At 49.3% G+C, this 21,605-nt stretch overlaps 1 protein-coding gene and 1 pseudogene across 1 annotated transcript in view; one reads left to right on the top strand and one right to left on the bottom strand.

The window, feature by feature from the left end:
- The window catches only part of LOC140385539 (kinetochore-associated protein DSN1 homolog), a 148,258-nt pseudogene extending 132,684 nt beyond the window's left edge, over nucleotides 1-15,574 (top strand).
- Nucleotides 1-21,605, bottom strand: part of kcnh3 (potassium voltage-gated channel, subfamily H (eag-related), member 3) — a 1,447,071-nt gene that overhangs the window by 1,413,482 nt on the left and 11,984 nt on the right. The gene's annotated exons all lie outside the window — the stretch shown is intronic.

Genomic DNA, 21,605 nt, shown 5'->3' with positions numbered 1-21,605 from the left:
CTCCCACAGTCCAAAGATATACAGGTTAGGTGGATTGGCCATGATAAAATTTCCCCTTAGTGTACAGGTTAGATGGGGTATGGGGATAGAGAGGGGGAATGTGCCTTGATACGAGACTTTCTTTCGGAGAGTCGGTGCAGACCCCAGGGGCCAAATGGCCACCTTCTGCTCTGCAGAGATTCTATGATTCTATATAGTTTGGAACAAGAGAACTATGTGTGTTTAGTGATTCATATACTTAAATATCTTTGAGTATGGTAGTCCTGTTCATGTATATTTGTAATTTCTATAATTTAATAAATAATCGGTAAACTTTCATAGAATTTGCAGCACAGAAGGAGGCCATTCAGCCTATCGAGTCTGCACCGGCCCTTGAAAAGAGTTCCTTACTTAAGCCCATGGATCCACTCTAACCCCATAACCCAGTAGCCCACCTTCACTTTTGGACACTAAGGGGCAATTTAGCATGGCCAATCCACCTAACCTGCACATCTTTCAACTGTGGGAGGAAACTGGAGCACCCGGAGGAAACCCACGCAGATATGGGGAGAAAGTGCAAACTTCACACAGTCACCTGAAGCCGGGATTGAACCTGGGTCCCTGGAGATGTGCTAACCACTGTGCCTCCATGCCGCCCTAAAATAGTAATAATTGTTACACAATGACTGGACTTGGTATTCTCACTGGGGCTTCATTTGACTCCTCACACTATTCCGAAAGCAAAACTACAAACCCCCACAAACTGGTGGTCCAAGTTGGGATACCCTCGTAGATACCATCAGCGTGGTTCATGATAGAAAAATTGGGAACTCGAGTCCAGGATTTTAAAAAGCTCAATTCCTTGGATAGAGGGGATATTTACTTTTTAAAACTTAACGAGAGTGAGGAACAAGTGGAACCAACTGAGAACGTGTTATTTGAAGTAAGAGTGCTGGACATGTGCCTCCTGAAGTTATTTAAAAGTAGACAAGAAACCTTCGCCAATTTGAAAAGTGGATCTAAAGCTAAATTTAGGGGGTTGTCAGAGAAACTGGAATTAGGATTATCTACAGGGGCTAAAAAAGCTGAAGCAATTGAAAGCCGAGTAATCCATTTAAATATACAGGCGGGGTCAGACAGAGCCAATATTTTGACAAGTGAGGTAATTGAATTTGCTAAAATTCAATTGCAAAGAGACATTGAAGAAAGAGAAAAAGAGAGACTTACAAATTCGCACACAGGTAGAAGAAACCAAAAGGTTAGAGCAGACGGCAGAGGAAGGTGGTTCTAGATGGGAAACTAGTGGGGAGATGTTCAGGTATGCTCTAGCTCTACCAAGTTCTACCAAAATTCAATGAACGGGGTGCTGAAACATTTTTTTTGTGCTTTGAGAAACTAGCTAAGCAGTTAAAATGGCCACATGGCATTTGGACCCTACTCTTACAGATTAAGCATGGAGGTAGCGCATGTGAAGTCTATGCATCCTTCTCAGATGAAAAATAGTGAAGAATGCAATAATGGGTTAAACAAAGTAATTTTGATAGGTGGGTGTGACAGATATCTAGTGGAGTTTTATAAAAAGTTTTTGGGGATTCTGGGGCCTTTGCTGGTGAGGGTGTTTAATGAGGCGAGGGAGCGGGGGGTGCTCCCGCCTGACGTTATCACAGGCCTCGATTTCCTTGATTCTAAAACAGGACAAGGATCCAGAGTAGTGTGGGTCCTATAGGCTGAACTCGCTATTGAACATGACGGCAAGATCTTGGCCTCGTGAATTGAGGACTGTGTGCCAGGGTTGATAGGGGAGGACTAAACGGGGTTTGTGAGGGGTAGGCACTTGTTGGCTAACATTAGGAGACTATTGAATGTGATAATGATGCCCCTCGAGGGACAGGAGGTGGTGGTCGTCGTGGACACGGAGAAGGCCTTCGATCAGGTGGAATGGGAATATTTGTGGGAGCTGCTGGGTTTGGACAGGGATTTGTGGACTGGGTCCGACTGATGTATCAAGCGCTGGTGGTGAGTGTGTGGACAAACCGGGTGAGCTCGGATTATTTCAGGCTGCATCAGGGGTCGAGGCAGGGATGTCCACTCTCCCCATTGTTCTTTGCCTTGGTCATAGAGCCATTGGTGATGGCATTGAGAGTGTTGAGGGATTGGCAGGGGATAGTACTGGGGGGGGCGGGAGCATAGGGTCTCGCTTTATGCGGACAATTTGTTGCTGTACAATTCGGACCCGCTGGCAGGTATTGGGGGGATTATGGGGATCTTAGAGGAACTTGGATTGCTTTTGGGGTATAAATTGAACATGGGGGGGGGAAGAGTGAGGTCTTTCTGATCCAGGCGAGGGGGCAGGAGAAGTCATTGAGGGAGATGCCATTTAAAGTGGTGGGGGTGGGGGGGGAGCTTTCGGTACTTGGGTATTCAGGTGGCACGGGGGTGGGAGCAGCTGCACAAGTTAAATTTGGCTCGGTTGGTAGCGCAGATCATAGAATTTACAGTGCAGAAGGAGGCCATTTGGGCCATCGGGTCTGCACCGGCTCTTGGAACAAGCACCCCACTTAAGCCCTCACCTCCATCCGATCCCCATAAGCCAGTAACCCCACCTAACCTAAGGGCAATTTAACATGGCCAATCCACCTAAACTGCACATCTTTGGACCGTGGGAGGAAACCAGAGAGCCCAAGCAGACACGGGGAGCACGTGCAGACTCTGCACAGTGACCCAAGCCAGGAATCGAACCTGGGACTGGAGCTGTGAATCAACTGTACTAACCACTCTGCTACCGTGCTGCCCATGGAGGGGAAGGGGGATTTAGGAGGTGGGATGCGCTCCCGTTGTCTTTGGTGCGGAGGGTTCAAACGGTAAAGATGACGGTCCTCCCGAGGTTCTTGTTGGTGCTTCAGTGCCTCACGATTTTTATTCCCAAGACATTTTTTACGAAAGTGAACGCGGTGATTTCACGATTTGCATGGGCAGGTAAAGCCCCGCGGTGAAGAAGGTGCTGCTGGAGTGGGGGAGGGGGGAGCGGGGAAGGCGGGGGGGAGCGGGGAAGGCGGGGGGGAGCGGGGAAGGCGGGGGGGAGCGGGGAAGGCGGGGGGGAGCGGGGAAGGCGGGGGGGAGCGGGGAAGCCGGGGGGGGGGCGGGGAAGACGAGGGGGAGCGGGGAAGGCGGGGGGAGCGGGGAAGGCGGGGGGGGAGCGGGGAAGGCGGGGGGGGAGCGGGGAAGGCGGGGGGGGGGGGAGTTGGTTCTCCCGAACTTTATGAATTACTACTGGGCAGCGAATATAGCGATGGTCAGGAAATGGGTAGTGGGGAAGGGTTCGGTTTGGGAGCAGATAGAAGCAGCCTCATGTATGGACACGAGTTTGGAGGCACTGCCGTTCTCACCAGCCAGGTACTTCACAAGCCCTGTAGTGGTGGCAGCCCTGAGGATGAGGGAACAGTGGTGACAGACCTGGGATTGGAGGAGGCTTCGGTTTGGGCACTGATATGAGGCAATCACCGGTTTGTTCCGGGAGACTGGATGGGGGGTTTCGGGGATTTGTTTACCGACGGCGGCTTTCCATGCTTGGAAGAGCTGGAGGAGGAATTTGAGCTGCCCGGTAGAAATGGGCTCTGTTATTTGCAGGTTAGGGACTTTGTGCGGAGGCAGATATCGACTTTTCCACACCTGCCGTCCCAGGATAAGATGGTGTCGAAAACGGGAGTCGGGGTTGGTAAGGTATCGGAAATTTATAAGGAGCTGATGGACTGGGAGGGAGCCCCAATAGGGGAGATGAAGTGTAAGCGTGAGGAAGAGTTGGGTAGGGAGCTGGAGGCTGGGCTGTGGAAGGATGCCCTGGCGAGAGTTAATGCATCCTCGTTGTGCGCTAGGATTAGCCATATACAATTTAAGGTGGTCCACAGAGCGCAATTGACTGGGGCCCCGATGAGCAGGTTTTTTGAAGGGGTGGAGGATAGGTGTGGGCAGTGTGCAGGTGGGCCCATGAACCATGTACACATGTTCTGGCCATGTCCAAAGCTTGGGGGATTCTGGCAGGGGTTTGCCAATGTTATGTTGGAGGCTCTGAAAGTGAGGGTGATCCCGAGTGCAGAGGTGGCGATCTTTGGTGTGTCAGGAGACCCGGAGGTCCAGGGGGCGAGAGAGGTCGATATCTTGGCCTTTGCCTCCCTGGTAGCCCTGAGATAGATCTTGTTAGAATGGAGGGACTCGGACCCCCTGAAGTCGGGGTTGTGGGCGAGTAACCTGGCAGGGTTTCTTAGGCTAGAGAAAATAAAGTTCGCCTTGTGGAGCTCGGTGGAAGGGTTTTCTCGAGGATGGCAGCCGTTTATCGACTTCTTTGGGAACAATTAAGCTGTCGGCAGTGGAAGGGTTGGGGGGGGGGGGGGGGGGGGGGTGGAGGGGGGGGGGGGGAGCTTTACAAAAATGGGGTGGCAGGGGGAGTGAAGGTAATTCATTACTTTCTGATAGGTAAAAAGGCTATTTTAAAATGGGTATTAAAACTGGGTTTTAATATTTACATTAAGATAGCCTTTTTACCTATCAGAAAATAGTTGATTACCTTCAGGGAGTGAGACAAGGTGGGGGTGGGTCGGATGGGATTTTTTTGTTGGGATGTTGGTTATGTAAAGCCATGTTGGCTGGTTTGGTGGTGTGTTGTGTCCATTGTGTTAAAATTTATAATATAAATGCCTCAAGAAAATATTTTTCAAAATAAAACGAGCACGTGGAAACCTGGAGGAAGTGCTCAGACAGTTGACCCAAGTTGGCGCCCAGCTGAAGAGAAGCAAATGGGTCACCAGAGCAATGGCCTGCAGCCTGTGGAGGAGAAGGTTCAGGCCATAAAAGGGGCCCCAACTCTGAGGAATTCCATCGAACTCCGGTCATTTTTGGGCCCAGTGAATTATTATGGAAGATTCATCTCAATGGTGGCCACTCTGCTGGCACCCCTTCACACACTGCCTGAAACGAACCAGAAGTGGGCTTGGGTTGCCTCACAGGAAGAAATATTCGCCGGAGTGAAGAGACGTCTGTCATCCTCACAGCTTCATATCCATATCGACAGCTCCAGGGACCGGGGTTTAATTCCAACCTCGGGTATTACTGCATGGGTCTCCTTCGGGTGCTCCGGTTTCCTCCTAGAGTCCAAAGATGTGCAGTTTCAGTGGATTAGCTATGCTAAATTGCCCCTTAGTGTCCAAATGGTAAGGTGGGGTTACTGGGTTAAGGGGATAGGGTAGAGACGGTAGGATGCTCTTTCCAAGGGCTGGTGCAGACTCGATGGGCTGAATGGCCTCGTTCTGCATTGCAAATTCTGAAATTCTAATAAATAATGGTTCTAATCCTGACTTGCAATGTCTTCCCCTATGGCATTGGGATGGTGCTGGTCCACAGATGGGACGATGGCACAGAGCACTCTATTTTTTTTTGCATTGAGCACTCTGGCAGATGTGGAATGCTGCTATGTCCAAATAGAAAAGGAAGGCTTGATGGTGATATTTGGGGTCAAGAAATTCCATCAGTATGACTACAGGTGACACTCTTTCATTGTTACCTATCACAAGCCTCTGCAGGGCACCTTTAAAGAGGACAAGGGATTCACTCCTAACAGATTCATAATTAGACACTCTTTCTCGCAACATAGGAGTACTTAATCCAACATCGTCGAGGTACATAGATAGCCTACACTGATGCCCTGAGTTGTCTTCCGCTGCCCATGAGTCCCCCATCCCCACCAGTGGCGGATGAGGTTGTTGCGGCCCTCTGCAGGTGATGGCTGTTCACATTTGAACATGGACACAAAGAAGTTGGCGAAGCTCCACCACAGGCTATTATATGGTGGTTTACAGGCTCTCCCCCCGTCCCACCCCCAGCAGCCTACAGCCCTTGTAGTGATCTCTGTATATGTAAATACATGATGGGTTAATGGGCAGTCACTACAGTCAGATGATCACTAGAGGGCAACACTAACAGGGAGTATATAAACAAGCTCTATCTGTTGTTCCGCTCTCTTTGGGTAGTTGTAGCTAGAGAACAGAAGTATAGTAGCTCAGAGTGTATAGTATAATATTCATAGTTAATCTAATTCTATCTTGTTTAATTTGACAACTGGTAAAAGTATTGAAGAATCAAACTCACAAGTAAATTGATGAGTTACTCAATAAATTATTTGTTATCACTAGACAACATCATCAAAGTTAAGTTCAACTCGGCATAAACAAATGAGTAACATATATTACTCCCAAGTAATATAACAGCCCCATGCCCAGAAACTCCGAGAGCTAAGCATGGAGGATGTATCATCCTGTGGGGGGTTTGCATGGTCATTCCACAGCAGGATCAGGAGTCACTCCTAAAGGATTAAAACAGTGATCGCCCAGGTGTCTCAAAAATGAAGATGCTGACTCAAAGCTATGTCTGGTGACCTTGGTATCAATGGGGACTTGGAGAGAGTTGTACATAGTTGCCCGGCATGTCTGGAGCACCAAAGGCTTACACAGGCGGCCTCGCTCCATCCCTGGGAATAGCCAGGGCATCCCTGGGTGAGACTTCAAGCTGATTTCACCAGGCCTTTTATGGGTCCATGTTTCTCATCATTGTGAACGCCCACTTGAAATGGCTCGGCGTTTCTAAAATGACCTTGACTATATCAAGGACTACCGTCGAGAAGCTGAGGTGCTCATTCAGCGCTCACAAGATCCCCAAGTCCTGGTGATTTACACCACCTGAAGGAAATGTTTGACCGCTTTAACAAGGCAATCTTATGATGAATCTAGCAAAAAGCGAATTTGCTAAGGCCCAAGTTTCATATCTGGGATAAATAGTGGGACATGGTCAAATGGCCCCACGAGATGCAAAAATACAGGCCATTTGGGACTTCCCAGAACCCACCCCAGAAAAGAGATTTAAAAATGTTTAAGCATGAGCGCATTCTACCATAAGGTCGTACCAAACTTTAGTATTGTGGTAGCACCAGTCACAGAGTTCCTAATAATGTCAATGTAAGCCTACTTGTGACAAGATTATTTTTAAAACTGTCCCCTTGCTCAACCGGTGTCTTCGATGGCATGCTTGGTCCTCGAATGACAAGCGATGTCGGTGCACATGAGGCCTCATGTGGCGCCTCCCCGGCATCTCCTCCTCCTCGGCCTGTTGGGCGCTGGTTCTCCATCCAGGGTGGCTGCCTCCTGTTCCTCTGTGGCTCGCTCCACTGCTTCAGCCTCTTCCTCCTCTTTGAGCAGCGCCCGCTCGTACAACCACAGGGCTTCGCCAAGGGCTACGGCGACGAGCAGGAAGGCCACCGTTGCTGGTTGAATTCCAATATCCATTGTCTGCAGGGGGTGAAAGGCCAACATGTTAGCATGGTGCGAACATTCATGTCCAACCAGGTCCACCGGGCTATATGGTGGCCTCGGTTGGCACTGCGGGCTCCGTCCCCACATGTCCCCCTTGTCCCCCACCCCTCCCCATCTCCGCACCCCTGGGTATATCGGTAGCCAGCATCGGGAAGCCTCTGGCCCTGGCACCTGTCACAATTCACTCCACGATCCCCGCCCAATACCCCCGTAGGGGCTACAGTGGGCGTTGTCCTTGGTGGGCCACCAGGTGGCGGCCGGTTGGTGGTGGTGGGAGGGGAGGGGGGGGGGGGGGGGGGGGAGAGAGGTCGGGGCACCCATACGGCCAGTGTCAGAACCAGGGGCCAAGTATAGTGCAATGTGCAACAAGACGGTTGCCTTGCAGGCCGTGGTCCATGCCTGGACACCGCCTCAGTTACATGGGGATCACCGGGACAACATGGCCCGTTCCCCAACCCTCCCCAGGCCCTGTCTGGGCCCCCTCGCCCACCGCAGCTAGCCCAGCTAGTGTCTGGCTCGGCAGCCCACTGTCTAGCCTCTATATGTCCCACCTCCTCTCTCATCCTCATCAGCCACGATGCTGGTTTCCCGACTTTTAAAAGCACAAGTAAACCGTGCCATCAGCCAATCGGAGGCGGAGAATCACGGCCGCCCTGGAGAATCCCGGGTCAGGCCCGCCATTGATAGGCAAACAGCAGTTACAGTTCATGCGTTCCGGACCGCATTGATGCCTCGGTCGAGGTGACGGAGAATTGCAATTTGCCGTCAAATCGCACCTGCCAAGATTTTGGCATCCGGACCTATTCTCCGCCCAATCGCATTTCGCAATTTCGGCGTCAGCCAACGGAGAATGCCACCCAGTATCTTTCACTAACACATTATTTTGGCTTAGCAATACTCTGCTATGTCATAATAAAGTGGAAACATGTTATAATTTGTTAAAATATTTTGAAGGCCAAGAGTGAAAGGAAAATTAGAAATGCAATGCAACTTGGGGAGTTTGGTCACAGATACTTCCTTGCCCACAATTAGTGTTATAGTGTCTTGGACTGGCAGGAGGTTTGGATCCAGTCAGTCTAAAGGGTAAATGGCTGGCTGGGAAAATAAAATGTTTTGGATTTTCACAGAGCCATTTAAAAATAGCAGGTGGGGCCTGTTTCCAGAATTCCCACCCCTATCCCCGGCACCGGTAATTTTTGCCATTGTTGGATGATAGTAATGCTAGCAAGGCCACACCCTGATCTCATTACTTAGCTGCTTCCATTGTGGGGGCTATGCATCTCCTGACCCTGCATAATTGTAGCGCAGTTGGGCCATCTCTCCTGTGACTCGTGGCTTACTGCTCCTCAGAGGAGTCGTGACCCATTATCTGGATTCAGGAAACTTTTGAATGATAAATTCAAAAGGTTTATTCGTGCCTCAGCCATTCCCCTTGGCCCTCACTCTCCATGCCAACTCATGCCTAATTTTCAAAGAAAGGACAGATTTTTCCAATGTAATATCAGTCTGCTGCAGTTACTCAATGTGCTGCAGCCCACAATTCATTCATTAGGTTTTCTTCTTTTATCAAATTACCTGTCAATTACATTAAAGTGTTTTAGCCTCAGATAGTTCAATGGTGCACACTGTTCTTATACTTCTGTTTCAAGTAATATTTATCACTATAATTTTAGGCTACAGAGTTGGCTTGAGACCAATGTCAGCTTACAACAATGCAGAAACAACAGTCCAAAGTTATCTGGCCTTCTCCACTTCACTCTGCACGGATAGGTGGAGGTCAGCTTTCAGATTACAGAACTCCACTGGCCAGAATCAAATGGCAGTTAAATTGGAGCATTAGCAGACTGCCTCGTAACACTAAAAATATTAGTTGATAATCTGATAAACCACTACTAGCTTCTGAATTTTATTCAACGCCAATTGCAGTGAAACTGCAGATTTTTCCTGATCCTGGAGATGGTTTTGAAGATGTGCGGTTGTTGAAAATCAAGGGTTGGAGTCTCCGGTCGCCGAAATCGCGTTCGGCGATCGGCCAGAGAATCAGAGTTCCCGACCAAATTGGGGACGGCACCGCTTTCGCGATGCTCCGCCCCTTCCAAAGTGGCGTACCCTAGGAGTACGCCGCGCCAGGTATCGACAGCCTCAGGACATTGCCTTTGGCCTGCCGCCGGATGCTCCATCCCCAATCGGCCGAGTTCCCGACAGCGTAGGTCGCCTGTGGTCTCACAGGTCGGGAACTCAGCGTGGTGGCTGCGGACCCAGTCCAGCACCAACACAGTCAGGGGAGGGCCGATCCGCAGGTGGGAGGGGACTTTATTAGGGGCTGGGGGCACTGTGGGTGGGTGGTCCGGGGCGTGCGGGCCGGCCAAAGGGGGGGCACTATTTCACGGGCCAGATCCGCGAGCGGCCCCTGCCATGTAGCACGGCGCGGTTGCTGCAGGTCGCCACCAAGCGCATGCGCGGCCACGGACCCGGCAATTCTCCGGGGCATATCGGCAGCTAGATCCAGGTGCTCTACGCTGCCGGCATGCTAGCCTCCAGCAAAACGGGGAATCGGTGGCCGTTTTATGCCATTTTTGTGGCATAAAACGCCACCGTTCCCACGTCAGCGTGGGGACATAGCCCCAGAATCGGAGAATCCAGCCCCAAGTCTCTTCTGCCCCAACCCACAATCTTGTTCCTGTCTCTCCCCCAGTTACCATGTTCCCACCGCTCCCACAAACCTATTCCCACCCCTGCCCCAATCCTGTTCCAGCCCCTCCAAACCCTGTCCCCCCTTCTCCCCATCCCAGTTCTCTCCTCTCCCCCAATCCTCTTCCCACTCCTATCCCCCAATTCTGTTCCCGCTCCTCCCCCTCAATCCAGTTCCCACCTCTCCCCACCCAACCCTGTTCTCGCCCCTCCCCAAAAATCCTGTTCCAGCCTCTCCCCTAAATCATGTTTGCTCTCTCTCCCTAACCTTTTCCCACCTTTTCCCTCAACCCTGTACACACCCCTCCCCCAATCCTGTTCCCGCTCCTTTCCCCCAACCCAATTTCCACCTCTCCCCGTCCAACTCAGTTCCCACCTCTCCACAACCCTGTTCCCACCCCTCCCCCAGCTGTATTCCTACCTCTCCCCCCCAACCCTGTTCCCTCCTCTCCCCCTCCTTGTTCCCACCTCTCCCCTGCAACCCTGTTCCTGCCTCAAAAATTCCTGCCTCTCCAACCTGTTCCCGCCTCCCCTCTTGCCCCCCAGCGCTGCTCCCAACCCCTGGGTGTGATTCTCTGGTCGCCGAAATCGCATTCGGAGATTTCATAGATCATAGAACTTAGTGCAGAAGGAGGCCATTTGGTCCATCAAGTCTGCACCAGCTCTTGGAAAGAGCACCCCACTTAAGCCCACACCTCCACACTATCCCCATAACCCAGTAACCCCACCTAACCTAAGGGCAATTTAGCATGGCCAATCTACCTAACCCTGCACATCTTTGTAATGTGGGAGGAAACCGAAACACCCGGAGGAAACCCAAGCAGACACAGGGGGAATGTGCAGACTCCGCACAGACAGTGACCCAAGCCGGGAATTGAACCTGGGACCCTGGAGCTGTGCTACTGTGCTGCCCTAATCGCCCATGATTCCCTCGCGCGCCTTTGAGCGGGGTGGCGGCAGAAAATAGAGGAGGATGGATCCGTGAGGAAACGACTCCGGAGTTCCAATCAAAGTACATCATTGCCAAGTCAGAGTTCCTCATCTACGCTAGTCTGACCCCTCAAAAACACGACTATGCAAATCCAACTTGCCACACCAAGATGTCCCCTGCCAGCCTCTCCAAAGAGCCCGAGGTCAGTAACGCACCTTCTCCCAACAAGCGGGCCAAGAAAAGGCTGAGGTCGCAATCGTCGCGACGGTCCAGCTTGAAGGGCGGTAAAGGGTGGAAATCCCTCCCACCAATCCACCAACACTCAAAAGAGATCTGCGAGGGTATCAGGAAGGATTTGCCGGAGGACGAAAGACTGGCACTGCTCTTTCAGGTCTGTTTGGAGTATACTCTGCAGAAGCTGCAACGCATCCTGGAGACACAGGAGGACTTCAGTCTGGATGCCTTTTAAGCACATGTCTCTGGTATTTCCAATGACGTCAAGCGCGTTGTAGAGACAATGGCCGGCCTCCCTATTCTCCGGCACCGTTTTTTGGGCGGAGGTGGGATCGCTGCCCCCCAGTGTTTCTCCGGGCCCCGATGGGCCGAGTGGCCAACGCATTTGGCCGAGTCCCGCCGGCGTGGATTACTCACCTCACACACGGCAGAACCTGGCAGCTAAATGTGTGGGGGCCGTACTGGGGGGGGGGGGGGGTCAGGGGGATCCGACCCCAGGGAGAAGGGAGCCCCCGTGCATGCGTGGAAATACACCCGCTGTTCTGCACATGTGCTATGTCACGCGGGCTGTTCCCCGCTGGCTGGAGCTGCGGGGATGACTCCGGCAGCAACCTAGCCCCCTAGAAAGGTGAGAATTCCTCACTTTCGTTGACCCCGGAGCGGTCGGCGCTGGTTAGCCCGCCGGTGTGGGGACATAGCCCCATTTTTAGAGAATCCCAGCCCCATTTTTAGAGAATCCCACCCAATGAAAATAGACGTGACTCTGAAGAAATGCACAGAGAAACCGGACGACTTTCTACCCACTCCTGAAACCAAGATGATGATGAAGCAATTGAAGGGCAATATTGTGAGATTAAATGCTGATTCCAAGGCTTGGGACCAACTGCTGGACGTCAATCAGCAAAAAGAAAATACAGCTGCTGATTTGGGGAAAGTAGCAGTGAAAGGGGAGACCCTGGAACCAGTCATGATGAACTCTCAAATAGTTGTGATCAAGACAAAGCCAGATTATCGGTGCTAATGGGATGAGGGTCTGGACCACTGGGAGCTCTTATCTGGACCACTGGGAGCTCTTCCGGGGCAGGTGTGACCTATATAAGGACGGGTTGCATTTAAACCGGAGAGGCATAAATATCCTGGCCACGAGGTTTGCTAGTGTCACACGGGAGGGTTTAAACTAGTATGGCAGGGGGGTGGGCGCGGGAGCAATAGGTCAGAAGGTGAGAGCATTGAGGGAGAACTAGGGAATAGGGACAGTGGGGCTCTGAGGCAGAGCAGACAGGGAGAAGTTGCTGAACACAGCGGGTCTGGTGGCCTGAAGTGCATATGTTTTAATGCAAGAAGTATTACGGGTAAGGCAGATGAACTTAGAGCTTGGATTAGTACTTGGAACTATGATGTTGTTGCCATTACAGAGACCTGGTTGAGGGAAGGGCAGGATTGGCAGCTAAACGTTCCAGGATTTAGATGTTTCAGGCAGGATAGAGGGGGATGTAAAAGGGGAGGCGGAGTTGCGCTACTGGTTCGGAAGAATATCACAGCTGTACTGCGGGAGGACACCTCAGAGGGCAGTGAGGCTATATGGGTAGAGATCAGGAATAAGAAGGGTGCAGTCACAATGTTGGGGGTTTACTACAGGCCTCCCAACAGTCAGCGGGAGATAGAGGAGCAGATAGGTAGACAGATTTTGGAAAAGAGTAAAAACAACAGGGTTGTGGTGATGGGAGACTTCAACTTCCCCAATATTGACTGGGACTCACTTAGTGCCAGGGGCTTAGACGGGGCGGAGTTTGTAAGGAGCATCCAGGAGGGCTTCTTAAAACAATATGTAGACAGTCCAACTAGGGAAGGGGCGGTACTGGACCTGGTATTGGGGAATGAGCCCGGCCAGGTGGTAGATGTTTCAGTAGGGGAGCATTTCGGTAACAGTGACCACAATTCAGTAAGTTTTAAAGTACTGGTGGACAAGGATAAGAGTGGTCCTAGGATGAATGTGCTAAATTGGGGGAAGGCTAATTATAACAATATTTGGCAGGAACTGAAGAACATAGATTGGGGGCGGATGTTTGAGGGCAAATCAACATCTGACATGTGGGAGGCTTTCAAGTGTCAGTTGAAAGGAATTCAGGACCGGCATGTTCCTGTGAGGAAGAAGGATAAATACGGCAATTTTCGGGAACCTTGGATAACGAGAGATATTGTAGGCCTCGTCAAAAAGAAAATGGAGGCATTTGTCAGGGCTAAAAGGCTGGGAACAGACGAAGCCTGCGTGGAATATAAGGAAAGTAGGAAGGAACGTAAGCAAGGAGTCAGGAGGGCTAGAAGGGGTCACAAAAAGTCATTGGCAAATAGGGTTAAGGAAAATCCCAAGGCTTTTTACACGTACATAAAAAGCAAGAGGGTAGACAGGGAAAGGGTTGGCCCACTGAAGGATAGGCAAGGGAATCTGTGTGTGGAGCCAGAGGAAATGGACGAGGTACGAAATGAATACTTTGCATCAGTATTCACCAAAGAGAAGAAATTGGTAGATGTTGAGTCTGGAGAAGGGGGTGTAGATAGCCTGGGTCACATTGAGATCCAAAAAGACGAGGTGTTGTTAAAAAATATTAAGGTAGATAAGTCCCCAGGGCCTGATGGGATCTACCCCAGAATACTGAAGGAGGCTGGAGAGGAAATTGCTGAGGCCTTGACAGAAATCTTTGGATCCTCACTGTCTTCAGGGGATGTCCCGGAGGACTGGAGAATAGCCAATGTTGTTCCTCTGTTTAAGAAGGGTAGCAAGGATAATCCAGGGAACTACAGGCCGGTGAGCCTTACTTCAGTGGTAGGGAAATTACTGGAGAGAATTCTTCGAGACAGGATCTACTCCCATTTGGAAGCAAATGGACGTATTAGTGAGAGGCAGCATGGTTTTGTGAAGGGGAGGTCATGTCTCACTAACTTGATAGAATTTTTCGAGGAGGTCACTAAGATGATTGATGCAGGTAGGGCTGTGGATGTTGTCTATATGGACTTCAGTAAGGCCTTTGACAAGGTTCCTCATGGTAGACTAGTACAAAAGGTGAAGTCACACAGGATCAGGGGTGAGCTGGCAAGCTGGATACAGAACTGGCTAGGTCACAGAAGGCAGAGAGTAGCAATGGAAGGATGCTTTTCTAATTGGAGGGCTGTGACCAGTGGTGTTCCATAGGGATCAGTGCTGGGTCCTTTGCTCTTTGTAGTATATATAAATGATTTGGAGGAAAATGTAACTGGTCTGATTAGTAAGTTTGCAGACGACACAAAGGTTGGTGGAATTGCGGATAGCGATGAGGACTGTCAGAGGATACAGCAGGATTTAGATTGTTTGGAGACTTGGGCGGAGAGATGGCAGATGGAGTTTAATCCGGACAAATGTGAGGTAATGCATTTTGGAAGGTCTAATGCAGGTAGGGAATATACAGTGAATGGTAGAAGCCTCAAGAGTATTGAAAGTCAAAGAGATCTAGGAGTACAGGTCCACAGGTCATTGAAAGGGGCAACACAGGTGGAGAAGGTAGTCAAGAAGGCATACGGCATGCTTGCCTTCATTGGCCGGGGCATTGAGTATAAGAATTGGCAAGTCATGTTGCAGCTGTATAGAACCTTAGTTAGGCCACACTTGGAGTATAGTGTTCAATTCTGGTCGCCACACTACCAGAAGGATGTGGAGGCTTTAGAGAGGGTGCAGAAGAGATTTACCAGAATGTTGCCTGGTATGGAGGGCATTAGCTATGAGGAGCGGTTGAATAAACTCGGTTTGTTCTCACTGGAACGAAGGAGGTTGAGGGGAGACCTGATAGAGGTCTACAAAATTATGAGGGGCATAGACAGAGTGGATAGTCAGAGGCTTTTCCCCAGGGTAGAGGGGTCAATTACTAGGGGGCATAGGTTTAAGGTGAGAGGGGCAAGGTTTAGAGTAGATGTACGAGGCAAGTTTTTTACGCAGAGGGTAGTGGGTGCCTGGAACTCGCTACCGGAGGAGGTGGTGGAAGCAGGGACGATAGGGACATTTAAGGGGCATCTTGACAAATACATGAATAGGATGGGAATCAAGGGATACGGACCCAGGAAGTGTAGAAGATTGTAGTTTAGTCGGGCAGCATGGTCGGCACGGGCTTGGAGGGCCGAAGGGCCTGTTCCTGTGCTGTACATTTCTTTGTTCTTTGTTCTTGAGGATGTGACCGTTCTCCAGAATATGGAATGTATAATGAACCAGCTGCATCTCACCATGAACTTGATCACCAGAGCCAGGCAGGAATGGGATTCGAGTCTGCAAAATATATCTGAAGAACTGGCATCCAGAACATTCAAAGAGCTGGAGGAATGTCCGCTCCAGAAATTTCTAACGGTCATGAAGGAGTGACGGAGAGAGTGGAGGCGGCTGTGGAATTAAGGCGATCAGCCGGAGAATCCAGTTTACAACCAACGTTGCCTGAGGCCCACCACTCGATGCTCCACCCCCGACCGACTGAGTTCCTGACGGCGGCGCTTGCATGTGGTCTCATCTATCGGGAACTCGGCGTGGCAGCTGTGGACTCAGTCCAGCGCCGCCACAGTTGGGGGAGGGCCGATCCGTGGGCAGGGGGGACTCTGTCAGGGGCTGGGGGTACTGTGGGAGGGTGGACCAGGGCGCGCGAGCTCAGTCTGGAAGATTCCAGGTTGTTAGAACTCATCTCAATTTTTTTTTGCCTAAATGTGATTCAGAAAATTTCGGCTGAATTCAGTGAAAAAACTGCTTGAATATTGAAACAAAGCTGTCTACATCAGAGCGAAATGAAACATTGTCAAGCTATCAGAAATGCTATAAATTAAATTTTAATTTTTAAAAAACTAATTCAATACCATGGGGGTAATTGTCATGCCAAGTGCCATACAAAGTCACATGCCACCATTGGCGTAAAGTATCCGTGAAGTACCACGACCATTGAATAGTTAACTGCAGAAAGGACCTCCGGTAATTCTTGATTTTCAAATTGAGAGCTAAAGTAATGGGTTCTGCAGAACTCACTGCAGAATTCTCAACAGTGGCCCACACTGGTCACCAATATCGTGTCGTTTTCATTGTGTATTAATTGCCTGATATTCACCCATAATCACTACCATCAAGTTTTAGTAGTCTGTATCCTATTTATGATTGAACTCACTCACCTCAAGGAAGTAAGTGGGGCAGGCAAATGTTTTAGGTTAGGACCAAAACTCAGAGAGACAGATTTCAGAGCAAGTTTGCAACACAAATTATATTTCTTAACAGGAAAGGGGAATATTTGTAATTGGTTGTCCAAGGAGCTAATAACTTGATTCAACCCAATAGCATCTGCTGGCAAGGCATAATGGCAGAACAACACATAATAAAGGTTCTGCTCAGCAAGATGGTAAAGGTTGTTTTTTAAATTTAGATTACCCAATTCTTTTTTTTTCAATTAAGGGGCAATTTAGTGTGGCCAATCCACCTACCCTGCACATCTTTGGGTTGCGGGGGTGAGACCCACGCAGACATGGGGCGAATGTGCAAACTTCACACAGATAGTGATGCAGGGCTGGGATCGAACCCAGGTCCTCAGCGCGGTGAAGCAGCAGTGCGCCACCATGCTGCCTTTAGGCGGTGAAGGTTACCATTGCCTTTAATTTTCACACCGCTGGTGTCTTTCAGCTACCTCCAAGGGTTATCACAAGCACTGCTCCAATGAAGAGATAACCAATGGCCCATTTTCTGAATTTGCCCACTTACACTTCACCAGCTCGAGAGGTAATTCCCCCACCAAAAAAATTAGTTCCTTTGCAAGATGTTCATATGACATATATATCATTCACGCAACTACCAGCAATTCTAGGAAATAAGAAGGGTTTATACTCCCAGAACAGTTGTTGTTTTAGGTGTAGGTTTTCCTCTCCTAAAGATTTGTCACAAGTTGTTAAAAGGAAAGAGGTGCTAAACATCTGAAGCAAATAACATGACCTTGGGACTTCCCAAATGGCTTGACAACTAATGCAGTGTAATCATTATTGTAATGAAGGAAATGCCACAATTTCCCCACAGCAAGGTCCAAAAAACAGAAAGGTGATAATGACAAAATAATCTGTTTTTATTCATTGTGTTTGAGGGATAATTATCGGTCAAGACACCAGGGAGAGCTCTGCTGTTTTCCTTTAAAATAGTCTCATTGGATTGTTTACATCACCCGACAGGGAAAATGGAACATTAGCTTAATGTCTCAACAAAACACAGCACCTGTAACATCAGCCTTGATTATTGGAGTTACTTCATGATATTCTAATTCAGAAGCAAGAATGCTGCCCACTGAGCCACAGCTGTGTAAAATAAAAAAGAAACTGCAAAGTAGAGCAAAAGAGAATTGTTATGTATTTATATTGAGTCTTAACAGCTGCAGTAAGCACTGTGTATTGACATATGCACGTCGTCACTGGAAATGATGTCACCAGTTGCTAGCGTGGGTAACTGCCAGAGTGAAGAAGCAGCCTGTAGTGAACACACCTTATAAATACAGCTCTGTTATTTTTGACCCTCCGTGCTTCCAAGTGTCAGCTCTCCACAACACAAATATTGGCGACGAGAACTTGGGACGGCGCTTGCTAGCCACCTGGGAGAAAACATTTTATGAAAATCGGGAAAGACTAAGAAGAAAATCTCTTCTATGTACTCCGGACATAGCGGGTGAGGTGGGCATGATTAGTGATCCTTTGTGGGGCAATTATAGAGCTGGGTGTTAAAAAAGAGAGGCTGAATCTTGAGTTGTTGCCTTATTTAAACGGGATAAGCAAGGTATCTGCTGAAAACACATTGCAAATTGTGCATACGGGAAACCTCCATTAGGAAGAAAATAACACGAGTTTTCGGCACTGTGGGCCCCTTCAACAAAAATATGGAGCAATGGAATTCCTATACTGAACGTTTTGACTATTTTGCACACGCAAACAAAATAGCAGAGGATAATGGGGTTCCCAAATTCCTGGGCATGATGGGGGTAAAAACATTCAATCTCCTCTGAAGTTTCGAGAAACTGGAGAAGCGGGGCACCAAAACATATGACCAAGTTGCAAAGATCATGCAAGCACACTATTCGCCGAAGCCTTTGGTGATTGCAGAGCTCATCACACTGCACAAAAGACATCTAGAAGAGAGGGAATCAATTGTGCAATTTCTGGCTGTATTAAAAAGACTTGCAGAGTACTGTGAGTTCGGTGATGTACTGAATGATACAATTCGGGAAAGATTGGTCTGTGGTCTGTGAAGTGAGGCAATACAGAAACGGTTGCTAACCGAGAGTAACATTATTCTGAAAAAAGCCATGGAAATTCTTGTTCAATGGAGCTGGTTGCGAAAGAAGCGCAGCAACTGAGTTTGAATACTCGGATACACAAAATGTCAGCTGAATCAACACCTAAGAATATTGAAACATGTACATGTCACCAATGCGTGAAGCCATGGCATTCAGCTGTGGAATGACAATGCAAGGATATTAAATGCAGATGCTATGGATAGAAAGTAATATGCAGCATGCCTGCTGAAAGAAAAAGCAAGCTAGGAACAAAAATAATAATAAGACCAACTCAAAACAACATGTAAACAGAACAAAAGAAGAAGTGTTCATGTTGTGCAAAAGGGTCGAGAGAAACAAGATGAATCTCAGTCTGAAGACAAATTGGTGGCATAGGGGTTAGCACTGCTGCCTAAACATTGCCAGAGAACCTGGGTAACTGTCTGTGTGGAGTTTGCATGTTCTCCCCTTGTCGGCTTAGGTTTCCTCTGGATGCTCTGTTTTCCTTCCACAGTCCAAATATGTGCAGGTTAGGTGGATTGGCCATGATCAATACAAAGAAATAGGGTGGAGGAGTGGGCCTAGGTAAGTGCTCTTTCGGAGGTCTGGTGGAGACTCAATCGGCCAATGGCCTCCTTCTGCACTGTAGGGATTCTATGGATTCTATGAATGTGCTATCCATTACTGGGTAACTCCACTGGGGCAGCAGTCTCGCTGATGCCAGAGACTAGACACATTCCATTGAAACCTTCAAAAATAGTGTTAAAGACGTACACTGGTGAAGTGGTTCCATTGAAGGGCCACTATGACGTAGCTGTGCAACTTAACAGGCAATTTGTGTTTACATGTAATAAAGGGCAATTATCCAGCATTGATAGGTCGAACATGGTTCAACCAGTCCAGCAGTCCAAAGATGTGCAGGTTAGGTGGATTGGCCATGATAAATTGCCCTTAGTGGCCAAAATTGCCCGGAGTGTTGGGTGGGGTTACTGGGTTATGGGGATAGGGTGGAGGTGTTGACCTTGGGTGGGGTGCTCTTTCTAAGAGCCGGTGCAGACTCGATGGGCCGAAAGGCCTCCTTCTGCACTGTAAATTCTATGATGGTTCGAAAAGATTCGACTGAACTGGGCCAAAGTCAACTTGATGACTAATGAAGAATCAGGCCTTACAAAAACTCTAAAGAAGCACACTGTTGTGTTTGATGGAGAACTGGGGGGTATGAAAGGCACCACAGTTAAATTTTAGATCAAAGAAGGAATCCAAGCAAAATGCTTGAAGGAATGATCGGTATCCTATGCTACCAGGCTGAAAGTGGAGGCTGATTTTGAACTACTGTTGAAGACCTGTCAGTATTAGTGAATGGGCTACAGCAATAGTACCAGTCATCAAAAAGGATGGTTTCTTTGGATTTGCGTAGACTTCAAAGTCACCCTCAACCCAGTTGTGTGTGCGGAACAATACTTACTACCACATATTGATGACCGGTTTGTGCGATTGGCAGAAAGCCAACATTTCAGCAAAACTGATCTGAGTCAGACATACTTACAGATGAATGTAGACCAGAAGTCACAGGAAGTTCTGACAATTGTGACATAGAAGTTTGTTTTGGTACCGAAGACGATCGATTGGTATCACATCAGCTCTAGCTTGGTTTCAAAAAGCAATGGATCAGATCCTACTGGACTAGGCAGAGTCCAGTGCTATCTGGATGACATCCTAGTCACTGGAAAAGACGAAGAGGAACATCTTTGGAATTTGGATGCCACTCTTCAAAGATTGGAAGACTATGGGCTAAGAGTCCGCAACGACAATTGAAAGTTCTTCCAATCTTTCTTTGAACATTTGGGGCATGTAATCAATGCCACAGGTCTTCACAAATCTTCATTGAAGGTTAAAGCTATCACAAAGTTAACCAGTTGTGAACCTTCCTAGGATTGTTGAACTACTATTGAAGATTTGTTCCAAATTTGGCAACATTTTAAAACCATTGTATAACTTGTGCCAACAAGAAGGTAATGTGGTTGGATCAATGTACAAATGCTTTTGTGCTAGCCAAAGAAGCGCTGTTCAAAGTGAAATCGTTACATATTTTGATCCTACCTTATCCCAACAGTCAGCATGTAACACATCTTATGGTGCTGGAGCAGTGATAGCCCACATCATGCCATCGGGTGAAGAGAGACTTTGGGCGGGTTTCTCCGACCCCCGGTGAATCCCGCCCCGCCGCTGGCTGCCGAATTCTCCAGCGCTGTTTTTTTGGCGGGGGGGTGGGGGGTGGGATCACATCGCGCCGGTCAGGGGCTGTTGGCAGTGGCCCCTCCGGCGATTCTCCAGGCTCCAATGGGCGGAGCGGCCGCCCGTTTTCACCCGGTCCCGCCGGCGTGAAATACACAAGGTCCATGCCGGCGGGACCTGGCACTGAGGGCGGATAGCGGGGTTCTCAGGGGGGGGGGGGCGCGTGGGGATCCGGCCCTGGAGGGGGACCCCACGGTGGCCTGGCCCGCAATCAGGGCCCACCGATCTGCGGGCGGGCCTGTGCCGTGGGGGGCACTCTTTCACTCTGCGCCGGCCTCTGTAAAGCTCCGCCACGGCCGGCGCGGAGAATAAACCCGCTGCGCATGCGCAGGGATCACGCCAGCGGTTCTGTGCATGCACCAGAACACGCTGGCGCTCCCGCGCATGCGCCAATTCGCGCCGGTCAGCGGAGGCCCTTCACCACTGGTTGGCATGGCGCCAACCACTCCAGCGCCGGCCTAGCCCCCAGAAGTGTGAAAGATTTCGCAACTTCCGGGCGGCCCGATGCCGGAGTGGTTCACGCCACTCTTTGGCGCCGGTACGGCCCGCCCACCAGTTGGGAGAGAATCCCGGCCACTATGTCTCCAACATTGAGCAATGCTGAAAGTAATACACACAAATTGAAAGGGAAGCCTTAAAGATTATCTTTGGAGTAAAGAAATTTCACCAATTCATGTACGGAAGAACATTTACGCAGTTGACGGAGAATTGTCCATTAACGACAATTTTTGAACCACACAAAGGAATCCCGTCACCTGCAGCAAGTAGAATGCAGAGAAGAGCAATGCTTTTGTCTGCACATACTATCAAGATAAGATTTCG

Source organism: Scyliorhinus torazame, chromosome 2 (genome assembly GCF_047496885.1).
Source record: "Scyliorhinus torazame isolate Kashiwa2021f chromosome 2, sScyTor2.1, whole genome shotgun sequence".
In the NCBI taxonomy this organism is placed as follows: domain Eukaryota; kingdom Metazoa; phylum Chordata; class Chondrichthyes; order Carcharhiniformes; family Scyliorhinidae; genus Scyliorhinus; species Scyliorhinus torazame.
This window is presented reverse-complemented; position numbering and strand designations above follow the sequence as displayed.